Genomic DNA, 26,045 nt, shown 5'->3' with positions numbered 1-26,045 from the left:
GCCGAAGATTGGTCGTGTGCTGTGTGACAAGGGAATGATGGAAAAATTTAAATTACCGGACGTGCGGGCACGCTGCACGTTGAGCGATTGCTTTGTTCCGCGCTGGGGCGTTGGTTGTGGCCCGTTGTTTGCCTGCGCCCGATGACGAAATGGTGTTAAAACACATATTTTATCTTGCGAACGAAGTGGTGGTGGAATTGCTCCAGAACTCCGAAAAAGAATCTTTTGCATCTGCTCGGAAATGCGAGAGGGTTGTGGGGTTTTATATCCTTTTAATTGCATTGTGGAGGCGACAAAGTTCGAAGTTTCCATTGCTTACAATTAGCCTAAACTATATTTTTTGTCTGTCTCCTCCGTTCCATTTGGTTGCTATTTTATGCATCAGTTGTGTTTGGGGATCATTACACTTTGGCTAAAGTTTTACAATTTAAGCAGCACGTTCGTTACGGATTCAATCATCAGATTTATGTGATGGAATAACGAACGATAAAAAAGGGGTTTGTGACAAATTAATGCAGGGTAGCACTAATGGAGTTTTTTGTTATCAGTATTAGTAATGATGTCAATTTCATTTTGGTACAAAACACGCGTTTTAAAAGATTTCTTGCGTTCTTCACGTTAAATGTCTTGCTTACAAAAAAACAACCTTAAATATTACAGTAAGATGATTTCATGTTTATCTGTTGTTATCAACCTGATGCCCAACGGCTATGTTTGACACAAATTTCCATCGAACTTACCCTTTTGCGACACGTGCGGGAATTGATTTTTGACATCCTTTCGTACAGCTCCGTGTAGTTTGCAATGTAATTCCCTAAAGCATTCCCGTTCTCCACCATTTACGGTACGAAAATATTTAATCGTTTCCCAATCGCTTCTTATCCGTTCCTCCCTGTAATGCTGTGTGTTTGCTCGTTCTCTTCCCCCTGTTGACTGCTAATCGATTTCCAGCGCCTTCAATCTCCCCTGAGGGTACAGTTTTCATTCACATTTTTGGGGAGAAAATGCCTGCGGTGTTCCTGCTCATCCGAGTTTAAAGCATTTTTCTTCATTTTCTGGTAAAGAAGTAGATGCTTAAATCATGATAACATGGGCCAAAACCTTGGGCAAGAGTTCGCTGGTTGTTTACACGAAAACTTAGCGTGCAAGTGAGATTCGACTTCACCAGTCGAGATTACGAAGAAGATTCGCCGTTGAAAAGGGTGAGCCTGATGACAGAGTTCCTACAGGAACGCTTTCCATTTATCAATATCCCATTTCGTGAATTGACAAAAATGTGAGCAAACCAAAGCCGGGGGCGTTGAAATAAGCCTCAACAGACGGAAAAAAGGGAGCATTAAAGTGTCACCTCCGTCTCGAAAGTTTTCCACTTCATCCTTTCGCTTTTACATACGGGAATGTGTGAGCATGGGCTGTGTGACTATTGCCAAAACCTAGAACCGAGGATGATACTCCACACCGAAGGCAACTGCACTGTGTAGCTCCCATTCCACCAGTATGTTTGTTCATTTTTCATCAATAAAAAGCCGTAGGAGATTAGATCAGCCGTGCAGATAAGACGACGGCAGAGATCGGAAAGAGGTTCTGATTTACGCGAGCGCTATTCAGAAAAATGTGTTTCTCTTTCGTCGCATGCAAATAAAGAAAAAAAAACCATCATCCATCGGCACTATGTAGTCGTCGAGCATGGCAGCGGAAAAGCATTGCGCATTGCGAACATCAACCTCTGCGGGCCGTGCAGTGGCAGACGTTTCGCGTATGGGAAAGTCAAAGTTTGTGAATTCGCTGGCTGGTGGCACGCGGTGTCTGTTCAACCAGTCTGAGGGCTGATGATGGGGTTGGCAGTGAAAGCATTAATCCGAAGAGTAAAGCCTGCACGAGTCGGGGAATATCCGAACACCCATCGTTCTCATTGTTTGCCGCTGCACAGACAAGTGGATAGGCTTCCATAGTGAGTTCCCGGTTTTAGCGATGATTTAAAAAAGATCACTATTCACTTCAGCGCGGCAAACAGCGCGTCATGCTGCGACATGTCGGCGGTGTGTTTCTTGCACTGGCCTCTTTTTTTCGATTCGTGCATTCGTACCCTTTATTCGTGTACACTTTCAACCAGTGAAACAAAACAAAAAATACGGGAAATAAGTTGCTCTAGGGTAGGATCAGCGAAAATTGGCGAAAAACGATCAGCAGTGAAATATGTTTGTTTTGGTGCGGGATTGTCGGGAGGTTCTTTCGGAGGCTCACACAAATTTTGTAGAAGGGGTTGGGGGCTGGATGTCTGTAGTAGTACTAGCTATGTCGGTGGAAAGTCTTTTCCGTCGTTTAGAACTGTTGATGGGCGCACTAAGGGGTAGACTGAAGCAACAAACACTCCAACTTGACGCTCTACTCTTTGATGGGTGATGATTATGTTGCGTTGCAGAGGAGCTAGGGACGCACGCCATCCATCAAGTGTACATGTTGAAAAAGATTGATGAAAGGCATAGGATGACGAACAATTGGGCAGAGTAGGGTTGCATGTGCTCTTCCAAAAAGGGAGTTTATCAAGCTTAGCGAGAAGAAGAAAAAAAAAGGTTGACTCTCCAACATCATCTCTTCATCCTCATTTCCATCACATTAGAGGCAGTTTTACGCTGCGCCTTTTAGTGTACCTACCACCAGGAACTCACCACACTCAGTACACGCGTTGACGACTTGTGTGGTTCCGGGTGGTTTACTCTCTGAGCAGCCACTTACACTACCAGTGCTGACTGCATTGGGGGGAGTTGGGATTTGGTATTTTTGTAAACGATTAACTTCTGAATGCACACGGATCCCTGCATTGCCGTACACTGCAGTACCGATTGTGCTGCACGGCGAATGTTTTGTATTGATGCAGGGAGTGAGAAGGGCGGATACAAGTCGTTTATCAAGCGATACAGGTTGACGGAAGATGATTTTTGTGCGACTCAGATAATGGAGAAACTATTTTCTCCTCCAGTAGCTTTTTTTAACAACTACCAGTTCAGTAAACTAAACATACATTTGTCATTTTTATTTGGTACTATATAAAAAATGATTGTATTTTTATGTATTGTAACAATTTTTATTTAACCCAGGCCTGACGAAAAGAAACTAATTTATTGTCAATAACGGCCGTAGTTTTATTCCCATTCTTTGACTGTTAGTAATGCCTTGCGGCGTTGATGAATAAAGGATTTAAATATTACGATGTATTAGTACATTTCTTATCAAAACTCTTTCACTCGCAACATCCGGAAATCAATATTTTGTAGCATTACTTCCCAGCAGCTAATCCCGCTTCATGCGTATCACAGTATCGATTGTCTACTATAAAAATATTCATAATAATACAGTAAAACTCTCCCCTTCTTATTGCCAAATTCTTCATGCGAAAGTGCCAATGAAGAGACGGCCAGTCGGTATATCACTTCATCCGCAAAGTCCACCGTAGCATCCACCAAACGACTTCACCGCATCAATCTCTATTGATTACTCGGGGGCTTATAAATGACTCGACATCAATAACTTCATCAAATCGACCATTTCACAGGTTCAACTGAGCCGTCACACTGTGCAAGTGTGTATGTGTGTGTGTGTGTGTGTGCGAAGGAAGAATGAAAGCAAGCAAAAATAAAAGCCTCCACTCTCTCTCTCTCTTATGATGTAAGTGAATAAAACCATCACACGCAGAGAATGGACAGACACACACGCAAGCACTTTCCCATTGGCGATGGAGACGCCTGGTAGTTTATTGGAAATGGAGGCGGTCATCCCTCGGCACGATTGTCGATGCGGAATTTCCTGCTAGAGGGAAGCGAACCGAATGGAAGAACAGTGTACAAGTGTGAACGATACCCGCACCCGAGACTACACATACGATGATGCTTGAATCATCGGCACGCTGGGTTTATTGTCAGAGGCTTTTCTTCCACCGTTCATGGCTGCTTTTTTTGTTGTTGTTGCCTCCCATGCCTCCCTATCGATTTTCATCAATAGTCAGCAGGACGCCTCGTTTGATCGTTCGTGAAGGAGAAGTGTGATAGGTTTAACTTCTTGTTTTTTTGTGTGTAGATCCGTTTTGGCCATGATTCAGACCACACACATAGTCGAGCTTCGCTGCGAACGATTGTGCCCTTTTTTGCTATTCTCTTCCACACGCACGTGATCTTTTTCACACATATGTATCGGCATTCATTTTCCAATTTGCTGCCATCCTCTCATTCCCATCATCGACCTCCCGGAAAAAATCGTTTCCTTTTGCCCTCCACGATGACGATGTTGATTGCTCGCCGATGGTGGTGGCGTTACCTCATTGGAGTACACTCGCCTTTTTTACCATTCTGGACGGTATTTATACCGATTGTCCAGCGAAGCGTTCCTTCAAGGTTTCGAAGAGGATGATAGAAAGGGAACGGGCGTGAGAAAGTGTCAGAGAGAGAAAGAGAGAAGTCAAATTGATTGACTTGTGCAGTGGATACAAAACAACGTTTTCTTGCCGATAGAGCTTCAACAAATCGCCTAAATTCACTTCGACCAACACGATGTCCGTTGGGTCGAGTCTGTCTCGAAGGACTTCTCGGTCTCCGCTTCACCGCTTAACCGTCCGCTGACATATCTGGACGCTGTACACAATCTGTCGTGCTTACTCCTTTTTCACGCTTCGTGTAGTTTGTTTGCCATGTAATTTCATCCGTAAAATCAATACTCGATTTCCCCCACCCCTACCACGCGCTGCTCTTCTTGATCGTGATCGTGGGGGTGCTGTGTTTGTGTGGATGAACCTCACGCCACGCCCGACCGTCGTCTCATGCATGCTGATGAGCTGAAAGTGCAGAAGCGAATAAAGAGAGCGAGGGAGAGCATAGCAGAATCAGTACGATACTTGCGCCGCAAGTAGTTATCCTTAGCAGCAGAGACGCCGTTTTTACGCCGTTTTACGTTACTCCTCCGTTTATTCCCGGGCAAACCTTTGCAATGAAAGCGAGATATATTTATTTGTGATTCGAATGAAGACCATGATCATGACGACTTTGGCTGGAGCTCAGGGCACAGTAAACCGCATCCTCCCCATTCCCGCTTCTGACCTCGATATGAATCGTAGCGTGCAATAAGGAGAGAAACGAAGGCATATAATACAATACATCGTCAAGTGGTTGTGTGTAGTGACTGGTTGAGTATTACTACGGTGTACTTTGTATCGTTTTGCAAATTGTTTACCCAACCCTTTGTGTTCGTGTGTGGAATTATCGTTGATTGAAAGGATAAAACGATAAATATCGGATTTTATTGGGAATACTAATAAGTTGCACGGATAGAAAATATTTACTTTGTATTACATTGCATCTTCTGCTGTTTTTTATTGGACGATGATATATCATATATATAAGAATTGTCGAAACAGTTTTTAGTTCGATCGTTATAAAAGTTTGCTATTATATAGAAAAAGCATTTTAACATTCTAAGTTCACCCCTAGGTAGCATCTAGGTCTAATGACGATAGTATTAATATGTTTAATATGTTTAATATGTTTATTGATTAATCCATTGGGATCTTGAAGATCCTAAATGAATGTACTTAAATTAGTGCTTATAGACTATGTAAGGTACATAAATCGATAAATCGATAAATCGATTAATTGGTAATATTTAATTACCTTATTTGATTTACGACTAAAACGGAGGGCGCCCCTAGTGTCCTTTCACAGGGCTTCACTATCCCAAACTTCCTTTTTTCTTCGGAAAAGCCGTTTTAAAACGACCATCCATTGTCAATTGATTGTCCAGATTCATTCGAGAGGTATTTACTGTCCCTTCTGGCCTGTAGCTATAAATTAACCCCAGCCAAAACTACTCTTCTGTCTCCGATCTCACTCCAATCCTTTCTCCCTCTACCTAACCCACAAGCATACTTTATATGCTGTGTGGCGCAGAATCGAGGCATGCTACTGTCAGGCAAATCTTTCCGCTTTACTTGTTACCATTTCGAAATGACGGCTTTGCAGAAAACCGAACTCCCACTTGTTCGAGCCATTGTACCCGGAAGGAAAGATATGATCGCAACCGACGTGGACTTTCGCCCCCTGTGCCTCTTTGCCCCTCCTCTGCATTAGTGGCATCAGTCCATCGCTATTTTCAACACTATGCAAAGTTTTCGATCAGCAGGCAAAAGTGAATACCAATCCAAGTGGGTTTTTGCTGACTGAAACACGTTGGACATCCTGTGCGCTACTACCGCTTGCACGCCGGGGGCGGTGGGTCGTGGAAAAAGTAAACCCTTTAACGGAGAGACGAGCTACAGAGGTGGCGAGCGCTTCTGCTCGGGATGGGGCTAATGAGTGCAAACACCATCGCCGAACGCGGGTGTGTGTAACTGGGCCACGGGTGGAACGGGTGTTGAACGGAGGTTTTTCCGAAGCATTAGACAGCTTCCGGGACCGGTGTTGCCGACGAAGCGTAAATGTAGCAATTGTTCCGGGCCTGTGATTTTCCGTACCAATCTCGGGGAAACGGGGCGGAGAGCAGCAAAGCCCACAAGGTGTGTGGCAAAAGTTTGGCAGGAAATTTATTTGCGCTTTATGGGGAAAGGTGCGGGCAGGGGTTGGGTGATGGTAGGAACACTCCATTCGTTGGTAAAAAGGGGACCCACTCAAAAAGTAACCGAAACGCTTTTCCCAACAGGAGCGTCCCACCAGTGTGGATGCTGGATTTGGTGTGTTTTATTGTTCATTTTCGATTTTTGGTCGGGAAGAGGATTTCACTCACCTTCCCTGTTTCATTTGCTCGCAAACACAAATACAGAGATGCACAGACGTATACCGTGGCGGTTGATGATTTCGGTATTTCGATAAAAAGACTCTAATTTATGGAGCTACCGATAAAACAGGATCTTCATGGAAAGGGAACGGAACTAGCTGCCTGAGGAAGAGGTTTATTTTAGCACAAAAATAGCTAAAAATCATGTGCGTTTATTATTCTTTCTCTCTTTAGCACGACACCCATCGCTGCTTAATGAAATCGATGTGGGAAGTTTGAGTGTTTTTTGTTATATCGATTGGTCGAAAGCGTATTTTGCTGAACTTGCCAAACGTGTTACCGATTGTGTGCATGTTTTTTATGGCGTTGCGATCTGATACCACTTTCGCTTTCAACGGATTTGATCGATTTTCTCTTACCCGTACAACGAACGCGACATGGTAAATAACGTGAAATCAGCACCAACTGGCCGAGAGTTTTATAGTTGAACATGGAAAACATTTTAGAGTTGGAGACTAATTCTACACGATAAAAAATGACTAGGGGTAAAAAAAAACTTCCACAATGTCGTTTCTGTGGAGTTTATTCGGGAAACCATATCCATCGAAGATTAAAATATCTTATTAGTATACGCATTCCAATCAGAAACTAATATTATAAATAACAAAAAAAAACAACAACAAACTTCTTTACTATTCATTTGCTGCGTCCAGAGACGTTTCTTTTCATTAATTTTTATATATCACCTTAAACTGCTCGGTCATTTTAAAACAACAGATTTTTCCTCTACTTTAAATGTACTTGTTAAAAGAAGAAAAAATCCAATCTGAATCGATCTGTTCGCCTCTTTTTGTTTTTGCTTTATCCGATTTTCGCTTTACCCTCATCCCGAAAGGTCCGCTGGGGCTAAAAATCTATCAGTGGTTTGGAGCATTCAAATTTATTTACACCCAAATTGTCCCCCAATCTCCACCTCCAGATTGATGGGGTGCGCTCTCCGTTAACAGCGAAAGTTTAAATTTGTCGCTGTGGTTGCATGATGGTGCTCGTAAAAACTCCGAACACTGTTTAAAAACGAGTGTGAGTCCCGGAGGAGAACGTCCACAATTTTTCCAGTTCACCAAAACGACACCACCATCACTAACAGAGGGAGCCACTTTCAGCCGGACTGTGTACACATTTCCGTTGAGAGTTGGGTGTTGTTTTTTTAGTTCCTCCACTTTACGCTTCCATCCATTAAATCACTCTCGTTTCGGTGAGTGTGTGTGTGTGCCCGGTGGCGCATAGGCGATGACATGATCAAACCATTCCGAAAATCATCGACCAGTCTCGCACCTCCCGCTGGCGGTGCATCATCAATTTTATCCATTCTTGTTTCTCCCTTTCGCGCTCAAACACACACACAAACCCGGAAGAAGCAGCGCGGGAGATGCTTTATCTCTCATTTCAATTCCAACTCTGGCAGCGCCGGCCACAAATGCTCCGGTCTCTTCCGGTTATGAATATTTTTCCAGCTTCAAACGCAGCACAACCGCATGGCGCCGCTGCTAGTCATCGCGCAAATCTGTCAGGAAGAGGACCCTTCGTTTTTTTAAACTGTCCCAAACGATTGCATGATGTGGCAGAATTGAGCAGGAACAACAACAAAAAATCCTCCCTTGAACATACACACACACATTCACATAATCGGGCTCCTTGTTCGATAGGAGATGGAAAGGGAGAGAAGCGTCAGCACTGGCGCACGCTTGTCCGCATCAACACAGCGCTGTCATCCCACGGAATCCGGAACCCGAAACGCTTCGGGGCAACATTCTGTCACCTTCTCCATCCGCTCGGTGAGGATCCACTCCTCCCTGTTCCCGCTAAAGTTTGCTCGTGAATGGTACCGGCTCGGGACTGTCCAAAATTGCGTCACTATGGAGAGAAAAGGGAGAATGTGGGCTCAAAAATAAAATAAAAATGGCACTTTTCCCCACCATCGCTCACATCCGGTCTGCACGTTCCGGTGCGGAACGATATCTACACGGGCAATCCGGCCCGGCCGATGACAACCGATTGATGTCAAAATAAACTAACATTTTGTCGTCTATTTGTCGCGTTTTTGGAGGGGGGGAACGGTCTGGTAGTGATTTTTACGTTTTTTCTACCCAACCCTTTTACCCAACCTCCCACACCACCGGAACGAGATGAGATCTGATGCCCTTTCGTCGATCGAGAGGAGTTGCTTTTTTTCGTAACTGCTCCCCTGTACTGTAGCCCTTTATTTATTTCTTTAAATATGTACAAATACAACCAAACAAGCATCTCGGAATTGATGTCTGTTCCGGCCGAATGACGCAACATGCCCTGCAGTCACGATCAGCCCTTTTGCGTCCGAAAACTCGGCAAAGAAGACGAGGGTCCGTGGCAGGAACCGTGAACCAACTTCCGGACAAACCAAACTTCATAGCCCCGCGGGGCAAACAGTGCTTTGTGAGAAAGAGAGAAAAAAAGAGATTGTGTCGCTCCCGCAAAACAACCGCAACCGATTGCGAATTTTCTCTGCGGGCAGGGCGCACAAAATGTGGTGAAAATTTTCTGAGATCCATTCAGATCCGAATCTCCGATCATCACACCTCCAACGCCTGCGGCACAACACGCATCCTTTCCGGGAGTCGCCCCGCTGGCGGCAGTACGCGCAGCGCACAGGGGAAGAGCCTTAGCTATAGGATGGAGGTAGAATTCTTTCTTTAAAAAAAGCCGTTTCGTTTCAGGGCACACAGTTGGAAATTCATTTTTCAAGCGAATCAACTACACAAACGGGTAAAATTTAGCAATGAATACGAAAGCATCAGAAACATCAAAAACATTAAGGCTACATTTGATTGACTCAAGTTGACAAGCGGATGAAGAAACTGAACAAGATAGACTACAGATACAGCACAAGAAAAAAACAACAAAGAAAAGGGATGACAAAGTTCTGATACGCATGGAAAAAAAACACATAACTTTAAAAAGTTGCTTCTTAGCTCTGGAAGAAGAAAAAACGGGGGAGAAGTTTCATGTTTGTTGTTGTCATCTCGCAACGGGACGTGTCCCCTCAAGGGTGATAATTATTCATCCTTCTTCATTACACGGAAATGGTGACAGCTGCAGTGATTTTGTAATCGGCATCAGTTGTGGTTGCATCTTGGGAAGAAAAAGTAAATTAGGTTCGGTGATGATGCTCATGTTGCTTGTGTTTTACAGTTTTATGGTAGTTTATTGCTTTTTAAGATGTAGGAGCAATCTTAACTATTTAATTTATGATGTTTTCATTAAACTTATTTATTGTTTCTTGTCTCCAAGAATTGAGTGATTCAACAGAAATCATATTGGTTTTATCAAAGTTTGGTTAACTTTCTCCAATGCCTTGGTAAAGATGTCTCATTATGATCAAGAATTCTTATTTGCTTATTTGACTCTTATATTTCCACAAAAAAAACAGTTTAAAATAGCAAAAAAATCGGCAATAGGTGGTTTAGTTCTTCTGATACCTATTTTAAAACCGGAAAAACGCCATTAGTCGCGTTCTGCACCATTCCTTTGTAATCGATTGTATCACCGACGGCATGACGACAATGACAATGAAAAAGAGGTTCCTAATCGATGTAACCATGAAGTTGACAGCTGCGGCAACTTCAACTTGTCCTACCGCTCAGTAGTAGCAGCAGCAGTACTGTAACAGAAGATGATTTGAAACATGATGCATGTTCTTTTTTTGTTACCCTACCGATAATGATATGACTTTCCATCTTGAATAGCTCGTGAGGCGGCCTTTGTGTTAAAAATAAATTCATAAACACTCTCGGTCGATTATAAGCGTGTTACCATTTTTTTTTATTTGTCAATGGCGCCCTTCCTGTCAACTGAATTCAGCATGGCTGCAGAAAGCCGAATAACCTTGATTTCCTCACTCAAACACTTTCGCAACGTAGAGGACGAATCGGTGTGATCTATTTTTTATACCACCACATCGAGGTTTTCCCTATTTGAAACACCCTTACAGGAGCTACATTTACAACAAGTGAAACAAACTGCAAGGTACACACACACATAAAAAAGCCCCGATTTGCAAACCGAGATCGAAATCGAGAAATGGAAAATATAGATATCCGAGTAATGAAGAATGGCAGTCGGAAATGAGGTTTCGGTTCGACGTGTCCTTTTTTTAAGGAACTCGCTACCTCTCGCTCTTCTTCTCTAGCATAATCTGTGCGGTGCCTTTTTGTTGCGTGTGTTTACCGCACCACCTTTCTTCCCAGCCAAAAACTAGCCTCCCGGGAGGGAAAGAATGGCAACGTGGCTGGCGGATATGGTGAGTGATGTTTTATGTTATCCTGTCTCCGGCCATCAGACGGGAAGCAGTAGCAGTAGCAGCAGCAGCAGCAGCAGCAAAGTGCACCAACGCGACTTACACGCTTCGAGCCGTTTTGTGTAGAGAGCGGCCCCCGTAGGTGGCAGTGCGTGGTGGTGTATTGTTGTAGTTACGAAAATGTTGCTGTTGGAAAATATGATAGCTGTTTCTTTTAGGGGTGGAAAAATTGCCTACCACCCTTCAACCCACCCTCCCTTGGCGTGTGCGTGTTGGAAATGGCCGTGATTTTTGATCGAATTATGCCTGTCAAACTGTGCTACACATGTCTGTCCTCACCGGCGTGTTCGATTTTGAATGTGTTTATTTACAAAAAAAAACGGCAATGATTCTACAAATGGTGATTGTTTGTGTATGTGGCTGAATGATTTAACAGCACTTTCAACCCACACAAAATACACTCACAATTTGGGGACTTCTACCGGGCAAAGGTGACTAGACACGGGACAATAAATAAAGTTCTTAAACACCTTCCCAATGGTACTGGTCTTCCGGTTAAATGGTATAATTCTCCGGCGTTAACCTTCCCATTTCAAAACCGTAATCAAGTCTGACTTCACTGTACTCACAGTGCAGCGGAAAGACATGGGAAATTAACTCCATTAAATGAGTACGTAGCGAGAGACACAGCGAGAGAGAGAGAGCCTTATCTTCATTCCCATTAAGCGCAAACAGTCACTGTGTAGGATGGTGTGTGGGCAGTTTAAATAATTTCGCATCCCAAAACATTTCGCAAACACCTCCAAAACCTTTTCGGAAGGTTCGGTTGCAGCCGTACGAGGCCATCTAAAGGGGGCCCAAGTTTTAGCAACTTCGCTCCTATTTTGTAGCCATTTGGAGTCCTGTTTGGTGGTGTCTATGTGTTTTAGGAGGAACGGTCGCGCGCTTATCACACCTTCCGGAGCGAGCGAAGGGACTGCTGGCTTGCCGCGCTTGTGCAGTGTGTCGGAAGCATCAGGTCGGAAAACAAGCTCCTATCGTGTATCGTCATCACTTTTTGAAGTGTGAATTTATTAACAATTTGTGCCTGCCTGGTTCTATTGCTGCTGCAGTTGCTGAGTGCCAAACGTGTGTCGTAGCTCCCGGTGCTGAAACTCCTCCACTTCGCCGTAAAAGCAGTAGGAATAGCGTAAACCGGAGACACCGGATACGAGATACGCCAATCCCAACCAGCGTGCTCTGGCAAACGGCGGAAACACCCGAAACGCGCTCGACATGGATATTCCAATTGCGCTACGATCTTTAACTTGTACCCGGTTTGGCGCAAGACGAGCAACGACGCGAGGGCAGCAGTCTATTTATCATCTGTCACAAAATGCTGATGTAGGAAGAACGGGAAGATTTGGGAAGCGAACGAGAGAGAAAAAATCGGTAGGGTGTGTTATGCTACATGTCAAACAAATGGGACTTTCATTCACCATATTCCGGCTCCCGCAGCTCTTCTGCTCCCCTGGGGCTGTAAAATCTGAAATACCGCCCTCCTAGAATCCTAGACCAACTGATGGCTAGCACAGAGCAAGGCTCGTTTTCCCCCTTCCTCGACGGTTTTGTGATGCCGGGCTGCCTTCATGAACTCTCAAGGCGAAGGATTCCTAGGGGCGAGCAAGTGGAAGTGAATGGAATAATAGAATAATATTTAGATAGAATTTAAATTAGACCGATGCGAAGGGGACCAGACTGAACCGAGTGTTGAATGGGTACGGGCGGAAGAGGCGCTTTGCGATAAGGTTTGGCGCCAGCAGACACAGAATATCTAGACAGCCGACACTCAGTAGCAGTGTACGGCTGTCTAAATGCTGAAGAAGGAGTACGAACTTGTCTAGCAAAAAAGAAGGAGAATTGTGTAGTTCATAGGTTGTAGAGAGAGAGGATGTATGATCATATGAAATCTGACGCTGACGTTTTTTGGCTTCGGGCGCCTGAAACACATGACCACCCGGAGCCGGTTTACCGCTAAAGCAAGACAAAACAACGAGCTTGTAATAAGGGTTTTTTTCATCCCCGCCTCCGTCACTGTACGCCCACACGATTGACCGGAAGATTTGCCATTATTTTGTTGCCTCCCATCGCTACCCTCATTGCTGTGGAGAAAAATGATGTGTTCATTGTGCGTGAAAACGATGCCCTAACTAGCGATTATGCAGACGATGACGGGGGTGGTGAGTCTTAACAAAGTGCCATGAAAACGTTTGCCAACGGGCAGTTGATGTTGTTGGGATGGCTTGTTCTTTGGTGGTTTCCAGTGAGGCTCAAAGCAATGGGCCCCGCCTGTCAGGTTTACTTTCAAAACGCACGTCCATCATACTTTCGCTTCCCTAATTTTTGCACACAGAATGATGTATCCTCTCGAGCTCATCCTCTCAAGATTGAACGTCAGCTTGGCGGCGACGTGGCGGCTACACTGCAGCTAAAAGATGGCTTATCAAGATCACGGACATCGTGAAATGAAATTTGAGCCGATAAAAATGTAAACCGCTGCTGCTGCTGTGCCCAAAAAAAAAAAGGTGAAGGCAACGGAGATTAGCAAACGAAACAAAGAGTGGCCTTTATTGGCCGGACTCGTACCGTGGACGTATCGCGCTGGTGGGCGATGCTGGAAATGGAAACACTCGCCAAGAACATGAATTTAATCTTAGCCGGAGCAAACGGGGCCGGGAGGAAGAGTGTGTAACCGTAGATTGAAATACAGATTGAAAACGAGAAGAAAATGACACACAGCTCTCTGATTTGGGACCGATTTGTATGCTTTGCTGGGTGAGGGAAAATCAAATGGAAAAATAATACCTAAAAGTGGCGAGGAGGCACATAGGATGGGAAAGAAAGAGAGAGAGAGCGCACACAGCGAGAGCGATTAATGTTGACACGGCGGGAAAAATCTGGTGCTCAGTCAAACAGCGCTCCTTTCCACTACGTACCAAGCGAGACGCCAAAGTCCGTTAAATACAATTTCCACCGTGTGGTCGATCAGCGCCAAACGACCAACCTTTAAGGGACCGTTTGTGGTCCTGTGTTACCTTTTTGCCAATTGAATTTTTCAAACGTTTCTGAATGATTATTCACCGGTAAAAGAAATGGCGGGGTGGCGATGGGCGGGTGGACAGGGTGGAGATAAATCAGCGCGTAAAAAAGTCCTTCGCCAGTCAGCAGATGAAGACGACGAACGCTTCTAGTAGCAGAACCACACGCCAGTCTGTGTTTGAAGTAGTCGACTTAAGTGGCATTATGCCGTTTGCGTGTTTGCTTACGCATTCCATAAATAAAAGATGATTCAAAATATTTACACTCGCCTCGAGAGTGGAAACAGACGCCCAGACTGATGATGGTAGTGGAGGTGAACGACGAGGACGACGATAAGGACGCTATCTCCTTGTGCACGGCGTCCCTTTAGACGCCGTACGTCGCCGTTCGACCGCGCACGGTTGAAGCTGCTTAACGATCGTCGTTTGATTTTGCTCCAATCCTGTGGCAGGATTTCGGAAGGGAGCGGACAGCACCGCAAAGCACAACGAAATCCACTTTTTTCTGACCGTGCGAAGGTGGCCAACCTGCTGCAGCAATCAGGAGAAATCAATTTCGTTTCTCACCGTTTAATGTGAAGCCCGATACGTTTTAAATCTTGCATCCGTTTCGGTGGGACATAAGTAGGGAGCAGCATGATGTGATTCGCAGAAAGAAGAAGGTAGAAGGCTACCCAGATCCGTGTGCAGAGGTTGTGCATATTGATGTGGTTTGTTTTGTTTGCTTTAGCTTCACAATTCAATCACAGGATCAGATTGCGTTAAATTTATAATTTTCCTTTGCCGATTGGCAATTCCTGTGCTGTTTACCTTTCCCAAATGCGACACGGATTCTATCTCTACCAGACGAATTTTTTCCCATTAAACCATGAGAATGATCTCCATATCTTTAAAGCAGCATTCCATTATGCCATTCCACTTGATTTCAAACGTACGAACTCAAAACGTTTCATGTTTAATCTTTAGTACAATCGGTGTTACTAACGTGGTACCGACTGCTCCCAAAGGCAAACTTCAAGGTGCTCCCTCACTCAGTAAACGCCTAAATGTATGCTAACCCCTTTACAAAAGCGTTATCGACCAAAAACTCGGGCCCGTTTGAAGTTCACGCTAATGAATCGCAAATGCAAAGATATGGATGGTTTTGTGTGCTCTGGTGGTGGTGGTTGCTTCGGTTTTCTTTTTCCCTCTATTTACTCAAATTGCAATCCCGTAAAATGCCCGCGGCTGCCACAGCCGGCTAACTGCTAACTAGCACGATGACGCTCCTCCTCCTTCCATTGCACACAGTATGTACCGGGGCTTGGGACATTACGTTCGGAGCGCAACCCTTGCTGCTGCGCGTTGAAGATAGCACGCTCGTGGAGGGATTCCGGGTAAGAATTCACTGCATGTGATCTGATGCCAACGAACACCCGAGCAAAAGGATCATAATCATCGAGCACTTCAACAGAGGTTTAATAAGATTAGCGTTTAGTGGACCACCCACCTATCGGGCGGTGGGAAAAGCACTTTCCCATCAAGAGATGTTCGATTTGGTTGAAGTAGGCACATCTCCCAACGTACACACTTTCGAGCACTCCACGGGAGGGCGTGATGGAAGAACACTTGGCATATTTTTTTGAGAAGCATTTTTTGGATTTTCGGAAACTCCCAATTGTAGCCCTTCCAGAATGAAAAACACAGATTCCATTTGTAGTTTTTAATAAAACCGAACCCTCCTGTTTGTTTACGGTAGTGCCTCGCGCTGCCACACACACACACACCCATCCCAAAAAGCAGGGCAAGGACCTTGAAAAATGTGCGCCGTAAAAGTACGACATGTATTAAAATTAATGCTATCAAACGACAGGCACGCAACAGCGGCGCGCAGTACGTGAATCGAATACTTCAAGCAGCGCACGAGCGATGTGTGCTTCGTTCAAGGGTTGATTAGGTTGGCGAGGTCTTCCCGCCATCCTAGAGGAGGGGTTTTCGCGTTAACGCATTCGCATTCTAGCTTTCTAATCGGCGGGGAATGATGTGTACAGGCAAAAGATAAATGCGTCCGTAGGTTGGCACTGTTCCTTTCATCCCTTCGTTTGAGGAATTACAAACGATATATACGCGATAGCGACTGTGTGTGTGTGTGTGTGTGTTTGTGTCCCCTCCGTCCGTTCGTGTGGCTGCACAAGGCGCGCACCCTCTGCTTCATACTTCCACCACGCACGCTTACTGCGCGGAAAAGGGCAAAGGACGTAGAAACAATGTTTGCTTGTCGTGTTTCTTCCTCGGTCTCTGTTTCCTAGGGGAAACATTAAAAACCGGTTGCACCCAACAGCCGGTTTGAAGTGAAATCGAAATCAAACAGGGAAACATCAAATTGAGACAAGGAATGTGTGTGCGCGCGCGCTTAATAGACCGGCAAACGCAAGAGGGGATGTTGGGTTGGGATGTGGCCGGAATGAATTTAATGAAATTTGACAGGAAAACGTTACGTCGTGGTCGGTGGGTGCTACCGCCGTTGTCAGGCGGCTTTAATTTGAGCGAAAGCGAAAAGCAATACAATACACACTGGGAAACGGGGAAACAGGGACTTCGTATGACGAGTTTAATAAGGTTTGACAGGAATGTTTTGTCTTTGCGGGGATCTATGCAGGTTTACAATGTGTGTGTGTATAGGAAAGTGAACTCTGTTTTGATATTGATTGCTAGCTCTCTTTTAAATTACATTACATATTATACACATGAAACATACGTTAGAACAGTTCATACAGTAATTTTAATTATATTTTTTTCTTCTTTTTTTCATTATAGGTAAGTCAACTGGGATTTATATATGACGTAACATAAAGCCAACGACTAGCCTAAACTCGGCAAATGCAATCAACATCATCTTCATCATCACATCAGGTCGTATGCTCGTGCACCCGTTTTACCTACTCTCGGGTCATAAACTTTTAATGCAATTTTCAACATTATGCTCCGTTATTCTGTTTTAGTTTCTACCGTGTGTAGTGTACTTTTTTTGGACCTCAAACCCTACATTAATGGATCCTCCCTCTCCTAAAGCATATTGTGCGCGCCATATGTCTGATGTTTCCAAAATTAGACCTCCCAGTAGCCACTGCGAGCGAAATTTAACATTCCGCCAGCAAAGGCTGACGAGAGTGTGGCAATAATTTCCCTTCAGCATCGCGTATGTGCTCCACTGATGTCCCAGTGTCCGATGGAATTATTTTAAGTGCATCTCAACCGGCACCCTGCCCCGTTAGGAGGACGGAAAATTTAACGGTCCCTCCCCCTCTGCAGGAAGCTCTACCAGAGTGTGTGCTGTCAAACAGTGCTCCTTGCAGAGCAGACCAAAGAGAGTTCAGTATTTAATGTCTTAATTAAATCTGGGCACATTTTCTGCTCTTTTGTGCACTGTGTCGGAGCTTATTACGTCGTTGGCAAGACAAGAGCAGTAGCAGCAGGCAGTGTACCGTAGTTGCGATTTGCTTCGTTGTGAGCAATTAATGCACGAGCATTTAAATTCCTACCATATGAGACGTGTTAAATTAGTAAGCCGCGTTATCAACACATTTCATCGTGTATGCTAGTCTATATTTCGAACATTAAATACAGTTTAATTGATGTTTACAAATTATGATTCGATAAGGAAGTAAGGATACGGTTTATGTTACTTTTCCGTGCCACCAAAACGACGAGATCCTAAATATTATATAGCATATAGTAATATAGCAACTCGCATGGAAATAATCTTCCAACTGTAGTACTCAACTTCATCCTACCTTTAAGGTGCATCTCAACCGTGCCTAAATGACTTCATCGCTAGCAGGATTGCGACGCTTCGTATAAGGTGTCTATCTCATCTAACTACCATCACATTGTCGTCTTCAACAAGACATTCCATCAAACACATTTCAGTGACCCTTGTTTGCACCAATGGAAATTCCTGTGTCTGTTCGTACTCCGTTTTTATTAAACTACCCTCTTTTCCTTCATGTTAACCTTCCATTTCACCACGAATTCTATGTTTGTGTGTGTGTGTGTGTGTTTGTTGCTCTCTTATGTTTTATTTATCCACTTCACCCATTATGCCGGCGCTCGTCATCGCCTGTGTATGATCGTTCTGGCGGCCCAGCCTCTGCTGGGAGAGATTATATCCTGATTGCACGTGTCCTCAAGTGTGCTGCTGCCCGGAACAGGCCACACGCCGCTGGCCTGGTGTATTTGGTGGTGGTGGTGCGTTTGACATTTTCGCTTTCCATGCTAACGACGCAATAAGCAGTTTGTAATCCACTCGTCATGCTTCAGACCTCAGCCGCGCAATGTCTTGCTCCTTCCTGTCGTTTCGTGTTTTGTTTTACTCCGCCGGATTCTCGTGCCTTGAATGTTGTCTTTTACGAAACATTGGACGAGAGCGACGCAGTAAAGCGCAGCTTAAAAGGGTTGGTTTGGGAATTTCGCCTAATTTGGCAAACAAGCGCACCGAGCGCAGCAGGTTGAACGTATTAAGACAGCAATTTCGTTGCTTGTTTTTTCGGGGAGACATTCTCGGCACCACGAGCAGAGCCAGAATGGTGGTTGGGAAATGGCGTGGGTTAAGATGCTGTGGAGAAGTTTCTAGCCTGCCATTCTAGACACACGCCACCGGAATGATGCTGACGGACAAGGTTTAATGGTATTTTTCTTCTCTTTTTTTGTGTGTCTCTTGATCTTGAGCTCCTTGTTGTGTATTTTTACGCGCAACGTCGTGTGCATGTTGTGCTAAGTCGCTGTAATCTTATGCTTTCAAATAAAACACGGAAACGTTGTCAAATTATGTACGCTCGTTGACACCAATAAGCTCCACAAATCGCTGATTTTGCATCAAACTGGCTTTAAAAGCTCTTCTATTCCCGGTCTGAAATCACCTTTACATCGACAACAATCAACCTTTGGCTGCCAAATGCTTTCCTGTTGATCCTGCCCGTGAAGATAAATAACAAAGTCATCGATATGCACAGCGCGCCGTTTCAACTGTAACAGATCAAGACACTTACACCACGAGCGCGGTTGAGGTTTGGATGAAAACATCCTCCAGATCATGAACAGTCTCGTCTTTGCAGCCACCGTGTTCAAAAGCTAACCCTCCCGTCGTTGATCCCCGGGAGGCGTCGAGTCGAGCGACTTAAGCACCGATGCACTTTCATGCTTTTGTATGCGTTTTTCTCCCACGTCCAGCTGGTTTCAGCCGGCATTATACGTTTACCGCCAGTGTACGAGAGAAGCATCTTTAGTGCACCTTCCACTGTCACGGGTCCGTGCTGTGCTGCGCGTTATCCTTGCATCAGCTGCCAGACTTGTTTGCGGTTGAATCATGCCCCAGTCCGTACTCCAACCGGATGCGAAACTGTACGAAACACCTTCCCGACAACACAACGGCGGTTCTGCTAACAGCTTCAGCTGCTGCTGTAGCTGACCAGCGCCTGCACAAACGGCCTCAGGGACGATAATCATGCTTGTGCTGTCTTCTTATAGCAGCAATTCGTTCGCTTACGGTTGGCAAGCGGAAAGGCACCTTGGGTTGTGCATCATTTCTTTCTTGTTTTGAAATTACTCCTCAGGCCAAAGAAAGAAGCACCTACCTAGACGTGCTTTAGAAAACGTGCTACCTTATACCCCCACGACCACCACGGCGATTGTTACCGGAAGGAAGTGAAATCCACAGGGAAACATCTTTTTCCTTTGCCGTTGCAATTGCTACGGCTCTATCTTCGTCGGGGTCTGCAACATTTTCTTCCATTGCTCCCCGCGCCCGCGATAAGATGAATGGAAAAAAGGTGTACCGGAAAGGAGCTAACCCCGAGAGCCGCCGGAACTGTCCGTTCCGTTTGCCCCGTGCCCTCGGGGCAGCAGCAGCCTGGCTTTGAGCGAAGACGACGGATCGGTTCACGCTTTTCACGCTACCGACCCAATAATAAGAAACTGTTGAAGCTTTTCTTTTGCACCTTTCCGGTTCGGTTGCTGTGGGCGACGTGCAGAAGAAACACGACAGGACTGGACAAGAAGGCGAAGCAAAACGGGAGGATCTTGTAGGAAATGTTTTACCGTTCTCGGACGTCTGGATAGGATAGGATAGGGGGGGGTTCAGGGGGCCTTTTTTGTTTGCTACCCTCTCAATGCGAACCACCGGTCAGAGAGAACAGCTTTGCTCTAAAGATCTTCTACGAATCATCTTGACGTGGCTCACGGCCCTCCCGCACCAAATTTAGGGGAGAATATTTTTGCAAAGCTCACCGGAAATCCTTACCGCTGCGCTTTTTCTTCTATTTTTTTTACAACGGCACCGAATACGATAAGATTATAAGCCATTGTTGCGTTCAGGGCGAGCGGTGAGTGAAGGTGAAGATGGTGTGGTCTTCAAAATGGTCAGCTACGGGTGGAAGGACTGCAGCATCCACAATACATCGTAGGATATCCTCGCCGCGGGGATGATCTTCAAAATCGTGTACAATAAAGCGAAAAGGTGCCCATGACGGGAAAATCCTGTGCAGGGGAGGAGGTGGAGTTGAATCTTGTCGAGGATGTTTTTGCCATCCCACCCGTCAACCGACGGGCACTGCTGCCGGTAGTGATGGTGGTGGCGATCATCCTTCCGGAAGCCAAACTTGGGAAGGCGTGATACACCATCGTTATCCTTTTTCGCCTTTGATGAAGGTGATTTGTTTATTCGCAAAGCAACTAGTGTTGGTGTGTTGCTGGCGTCTTTTTTTGTTCGCTGCTTTCTCCATCCACTCCCACACCCTGCAGGATCAAGGGAGAGCGTTTTGCTATCCTAAATAGTGCTCATGCTAACGCTCATCCTTTTCGCCACCATCTTCTCCAGTGTACCCAGTGGGTCTGGTGTGCGAACAGGATGCAGCCGTTTAGCTATTAATTTTGACTGAGTGAGCTCTTACGAATTCAATGGACTGGAGATGAAGATGGCTTCAGCTTGTTGACGGCTGGGCGGTTAGCTTGTTAGTCCGCACGGATGGTGAGGTTTTTTTTTTGGCCTCGTTTTGTGCGCGCTTTCACGATGAAAGTCAAACGAACGTTAATCAAATGCAAATTATGTTCGTGAGGTTAGCTAATGCACGCTGTCTGCAGTATTTGTTTCGTCATTTATTTTTTTTTATGAAATGTTGCCAGCAACAGCAAGTTCGAGAGAGTTAGGCCTCATATCGGTAAAGTCTGCCGCATAGAAATGAAACATCATTGTTTAACTATTGAAATTCATAAATCTGTATTTATTTTTCATTAAACAAGAGGGGAAACAATGATCAAAGTTACTTATTTCAGCACTGACGCAAATAGCTCACACTGTTTCCACTCAATCTGCTCAATTATTCAGATAAATCCCGTGTTTTTTACAATTCTTCGAACTCAACATTATTCAACACTAATAACCAAAAAAAAAAACTATTACAGACCAAACAAATTTCGCAGCTATGCCGAACATCATAAATCAATTTCGCGTGGATATGGACGTAGCGTATAATTCACAATTATCCGATTCCCCTGTTCGATGCAGTACACCGGTTTGCTCTCTACACTTACAGCCGAAATGCATAGAAAAAAGCAGGAAAACATTTTCCCATTTCGACTAATTTGCAATCCCCAACGATATGCTTCATCTGTCCGCGGCGGAACTCCACACGGACACATACACTGGAAGTGATAGAGTGAGTGTATGCCACATCCCCCACACTGGCAGGCTGGTTGCTGGCCATATATCGACACGGTAAATCCAACATCCGCCAGAAAAAAACACCCTCCCAACGGACTAGTGTAAACCATTTTCCAACTTATCGCGGGTGGTGGTGGTCCAGTGGCTACCAGACTGGACTAACAATTGAGCATAAAACTCCCTTTACCACACACATACAGGAAGAGGAAGTTACTGCAAATATGGTAACAGCACAGAGAAACACACACAAAAAACCCAGTTCGGAGCCAAATCTCGCGAGTGAAGGATAATAAATTTAGCGGAAAAATTTTCAGCTTTCACGAACCCCTTTTTATCAAGGGAAGGAAAGGATGGTGGGGAGCGTTAGGGATTTTTGGTTTTTTGGTCAGGTATCCCGTTTTTACCCTTTATTCTTCCGAAAACCCACACAACTAGATCTTCACCACAGCTTTGCATCGCGTATGCGTGTTTATTTGCTCCAAAAATTTGCAGCTTATCCCGGCGTTGGATGATTCCCCTTTCCGTTTTGTTGAAAAGGTTGCGAATTTTTTTGGCTAACGCTACCAATTAGCCTTTGTTTCCCTTTGAGATTTCTTTGCGCTGGGTGTAGTACTTTTTTTATTAATATTACTTTTTTGTGATTTACCGCATCAAGGCAAACTCTTCATCTATTAGGTTTCCTGGCTTTTTATCGTATCTTTAATTATGCAAGTACGGCGCGTTAAAGCGATAGCTTTTTAAGTGTGTCTATGTGTGTGTCTGGGTCTATGTGGACAGTGATACCCATACCTACTGGTGTAAAGTGAAATCATTTTTTGAATCATTTTTGAGGCGTTTTGGTGCACGGAAATGAGGATTATTTAATAGGATTTCCACGTTTTTGGGTTTTCTTTGTTGTCCACGTGTTCTCTTCGGATAATACAATTCAACAACAGATTGATTGAGTGTCCTTTGTGCTCAGTTGACGTATTATGGCATGTTATGAGCCTTTTTTGCTAATTATGTATTTTATTTACACTCCCAAATTGTTGATTGTGATCAAAATCGGGTCAGCAACAATCATCGTTATCGGTACATGTCATATATGTTATCGGCATATGTCCGACAAGAAGACGGCAGAACGCCCTGCATATTCCCAACCATGATGCATGTTTTAACATCTATTCTTAGCGTACTACTTTAAATTGATGTACTATTTAATATACTGTGGTTTTATGAGGAGCCTTAAACTAAAATCTATTTATCTCAGATGTCTCAATTGCACAACAAAAAATCAATGTATTGACGTTTCTTGAACGGCTTTTTCCCTACTCTCGGCGCAACGCTGCCCGGCTGTAGAACCAGCGATGATGAGTTGACATTGATGAGCCATTGAGTAACACACGCTGTTGTCAGTCTTTATCAGGTAGCCACCTTTATGTATTCTTTTATATCCGTTCTTGATGCTGAAAAAAGCGCTTCGTAAAGGATAGAAAAATGGACACACAACACCTCATACAACGGTGTAGCAATGTGTGGACACACAAAATAACAACAAAAACCACACACACATCCAGACAACCATCACATCCATGAAGACGGCGAGGATGAGTGAAAGTGCTTTGTGTTGAAAGGAAGCAACCGCTAACTACTAACAGCCTGCACAACACGACCAGGCAAATGGGTAGCAGAGAAACACGGATCCAGAGCACTGGTTTGAAGGACGTCTGAGTAGGTCGAGTGATTCTCGACTAAAATAGGACGGCTTTCGTCGAGTTTTGCACGTTTCGCACCGCAATCTCTTTCCGCGTGGCTCTTTTGAAAAGGGTTGTGTCTTTTTTTTTTCAGGCTGTTTTCCAAAATTGTAAGTGTCACCATGGGCTAGAAAAAGGATTTTTTGGTGCTGTGTGTTTGCTTTTGTATCTGCGTATGTTCTTGAAACACAGGAAGGGGTTTTTGTACCTTTTTGGGAAGTTTGCTTGTATATCTCTCGGTAAAATAACGTGTTCATGTAAACAGATTTAGGGCACATTTTGTAGCGAAGTGTATTTCCATATTTTGTTGTTGTCTTTTTGAATTAATGACATCAATGAAGGATAATCAAACAGGGATAGAACTTCTATTTTTTGGAGATCTTCTGCTGCCAATGTGCCGCAAAGCATGTTTCTTAATAGTTTGATGAATATCGAATGAATGCATCAAATAAAAATGCCATATTCAGCCAATAAAACAATCCCAATTAGAGCTTTACTTCATTAACAACAATTGATGTCACATTCATAAAGCAAAAATATTACCACCACTGAAAGAACACAATCTGCATAAATCTCTAAGCCGCTTAAGCCATCGGCAACAAAATCGATAACGATTCGGAAGCACATTAAATCATTTCCATACGCAAACAAAAGCGCATTGTCTGCAAGAAAATTTGCATATCAAAAGACACACAGCACACACCACGGTACAGAAATGCTGCTGCTTCCCTCCTCCCACCAATACTTGCAGCATGCATCGTTTCGAGCCAGCTTCGAAAGCTTCACAACGGCACCTTGACCGGGTGGCTCTCTCAAAGCTCTCTCAATCAATACCATCAAAAAGGTTGATTCGTTATCCTGCTGGCTAAATGTTGTTTTTCCTCGTCTTTGTTTTCCCCTCCCGGTCAGTGATGAGAGAACCCAGCAGGGGTGACACGACGGTCGGTGTGTATTAAATCCAAATGTCAATCCATCCAACGCTCCCCAGGCGGGCACACGACGAATGCAAATGAAATGCTTGATTGCTGATGCATAATATACGATGGAAGTCAGTTTTCCCTTCTGCTCAGCAAGTGGAACCGAAGGCTCTTTCACCCGTCCCTCTTTGCTCACCTTCCTTCACAGCGGAGCGGGTGCTCTCAGATGTGTTAATTATCTATGCGTAATTGCAACCCTCTCCAGCGCCATAAAATATAACCCACGCACTCGGAACACCCAAATACGGCGGGGGGGGAGTTAAAATCGGTAAAATATGTTTCATCCCAGGAAAGCAACAGCGAGAGATAGAGGGAGAGAGATGAAGAGAGTTCTAACGACAGTTGCGTCCCACTCATCAAGTACACCAGTTTAGCAAATATTTGCACACATAAATCCACCGCACGCCGAAAGCCATCCCCACCCCGTATGCAGTCATGAGTAACGGGAACGGTTCGAGTTTTACAGAGAACCGGTTTAATTCAATAATTTTCCTTTCCCAACCATCCACAGACCATTTGCGGGAGAGAAAGCATGTAAATAATAATTTATGCTGATTTCTTCCTGACAGTTCATAATAACTGATTGCGTTCCACCGTTCATCAGAGGGACGGGACGGGGGATTGGGAATATGGTGTAAGGTGGAGTTCATATGGCCGAAAGCCAAACAGTTCATGGCTCATGTGAATCATGTGCTTTGATAAACCTTCGCCCCCTTCACATTCCGGACGATTTCTCTATGCTGCTTTGCTGCACGAGAGATGGCAGCACAAATTAAAGTCACAATCATTTTTACAACCTCCTCGGTTAATGAATTTTGACAGCTGCGTTGGGATTACGCTTTTCTAACCTCGAATCCGAAGCCGCTCACTGTAGCCTATTTTCGAAACAATCGTCATGATAATGATAATAAATTTGGACAGGATTTTATTTGCTACGCTTCATTGTTTTTCTCACACGCACACACACACACACGCACTCACAAGTCATTTTGGGGAGTTTTGGTAAGTCGTAAAACATCATGGTGAATCGTTGCTTTAGTGGAGCGTGATTTTTGGAAGCAATTTGTTGGTGGAAGCGCCCAAAAAAAAAAAGATAAGTAAATAAAATGCTATCGCACACAAGAACGAGATGAAAATTGGTGCTTTGGAGGGGTTTACTGGTGCTCCCCTGAAAAAGGCCCATTAAACACGAAACGCGAAGCTAGAAAAAACATGTTGGAATGTGTCGTTTTGGTTTCTCCTTTCTATGCCGCGTACGTTTTTCGCGAGCATTACACCCGGAGGTCGGGTCAAATTGCACAAAGGCAGCTCGCTCCCTTTCCTATATCGCGATGGATTGAGGAATAAAAATGATGTATAATAAACGAGTAGCGATAATGCGCGAAGCAAAGATTATATGATACGATTTGAATGTGTTGCTTGCACTCTCACTTCTTGCGGCCATTCCCCTATAACGTGTCGTTCGTTAGCAGC

General features: G+C 44.5%; 1 protein-coding gene across 8 annotated transcripts in view; it reads left to right on the top strand.

Moving 5' to 3' along the window:
* Window positions 1–26,045, top strand: part of LOC120947519 (semaphorin-2A-like) — a 273,154-nt gene that overhangs the window by 168,484 nt on the left and 78,625 nt on the right. The window lies entirely within an intron of this gene.

Source organism: Anopheles coluzzii, chromosome 2, assembly GCF_943734685.1.
Source record: "Anopheles coluzzii chromosome 2, AcolN3, whole genome shotgun sequence".
In the NCBI taxonomy this organism is placed as follows: domain Eukaryota; kingdom Metazoa; phylum Arthropoda; class Insecta; order Diptera; family Culicidae; genus Anopheles; species Anopheles coluzzii.
This window is presented reverse-complemented; position numbering and strand designations above follow the sequence as displayed.